This window comes from Arachis hypogaea, chromosome 17, assembly GCF_003086295.3.
Source record: "Arachis hypogaea cultivar Tifrunner chromosome 17, arahy.Tifrunner.gnm2.J5K5, whole genome shotgun sequence".
NCBI classification, from domain to species: Eukaryota; Viridiplantae; Streptophyta; class Magnoliopsida; order Fabales; family Fabaceae; genus Arachis; species Arachis hypogaea.
Genome location: NC_092052.1, coordinates 96,192,901 through 96,194,566, shown reverse-complemented (window position 1 = coordinate 96,194,566; position 1,666 = coordinate 96,192,901). Strand labels below are relative to the sequence as shown.

The 1,666-nt window shown below is 41.9% G+C and overlaps 1 non-coding gene across 1 annotated transcript; it reads left to right on the top strand.

The window, feature by feature from the left end:
* Positions 1-1,166: 1,166 nt before the first annotated feature.
* Positions 1,167-1,274, top strand: LOC112768000 (small nucleolar RNA R71). Its single transcript, XR_003185439.1, has one exon. It is a non-coding gene; the product is annotated as a small nucleolar RNA R71 (small nucleolar RNA).
* The last annotated feature ends 392 nt before the right edge of the window (positions 1,275-1,666 follow it).

Genomic DNA, 1,666 nt, shown 5'->3' with positions numbered 1-1,666 from the left:
TCACACAGAGCCTTAAAGATCATGATGCCTATGGTACAAGGTATTATGAACTTTCCAGGATCCTGTCTCTTCTGAGGTAATGTCAGTTGATCCAGATCACTTAGTTTATTGGTGAACAAGGGAGGTTCATCTTCCCAAGTTTCAATACCAAATAATTTGGCATTTAGATTCATGATTGCACCAAGGAACTTGGCAGCTTGCTCTTCAGTAACATCCTCATTCTCTTCAGAAGAGGAATACTCATCAGAGCTCATGAATGGCATAAGGAGGTTCAATGGAATCTCTATGGTCTCTAGATGAGTCTCAGATTCCTTACGTTCCTCAGAGGGAAGCTCCTTATTGATCACTGGCGTCCCAGGATCCTCCTTGGGATTCATGTCCTTCTCCTCTCTTGTGGGTTCGGCCATGGTAATTAATTCAATGGCCTTGCACTCTCCTTTTGGATTCTCTTCTGTATTGCTTGGGAGAGTACTAGGAGGGATTTCAGTGATCCTTTTACTCAGCTGGCCCACTTGTGCTTCCAAATTTCTAATGGAAGACCTTGTTTCATTCATGAAACTCACAGTGGCCTTAGATAGATTAGAGACTAAATTTGCTAAGCTAGATGGATTCTGCTCAGAATTCTCTGTCTGTTGCTGAGTGGATGATGGAAAAGGCTTGCTATTGCTAAACCTGTTTCTTCCACCATTATTAAAGCCTTGTTGAGGCATTTGATCCTTCCATGAGAGATTCGGGTGATTTCTCCATGATGGATTGTAGGTGTTTCCATATGGTTCGCCCATGTATTTTAACTCTGCTATTGCAGGGTTCTCAGGATCATAAGCTTCTTCCTCATAAGAAGCCTTTTCAGTACTGTTAGATGCAGCTTGCATTCTAGTCAGACTCTGAGAAATCATATTGACTTGCTGAGTCAAGATTTTATTCTGAGCCAGTATGGCATTCAGAGTATCAATTTCAAGAACTCCCTTCTTCATAGGCGTCCCATTACTCATAGGATTCCTCTCAGAAGTGTATATAAACTGGTTATTAGCAACCATGTCAATGAGTTCTTGAGCTTCTGCAGGCGTTTTCTTTAGGTGAATGGATCCACCTGCAGAAGTATCCAATGACATCTTTGATAGCTCAGATAAACCATCATAGAATATATCCAGGATGGTCCATTCTGAAAGCATGTCAGAAGGACACTTTTTGGTCAGCTGCTTGTATCTTTCCCAGGCTTCATAGAGGGATTCACCTTCTTTCTGTCTGAAGGTTTGAACATCAGCTCTAAGCTTGCTCAGCTTTTGAGGAGGAAAGAACTTGGCTAAGAAAGCCGTGACCAGCTTATCCCAAGAGTTCAGGCTGTCTTTGGGTTGAGAGTCCAACCATATTCTAGCTCTGTCTCTTACAGCAAAAGGGAAAAGCATGAGCCTGTAGACTTCAGGATCTACTCCATTAATCTTAACAGTATCACAGATCTGCAAGAATTCAGTTAAGAACTGAAAAGGATCTTCAGATGGAAGTCCATGAAACTTGCAGTTCTGCTGCATCAGAGAAACTAGCTGAGGTTTCAGCTCAAAGTTGTTTGCTCCAATGGTAGGGATGGAGATGCTTCTTCCATGTAAATTGGAATTTGGTGCAGTAAAGTCACCAAGCATTCTCCTTGCATTATTATTATTTTCGGCTG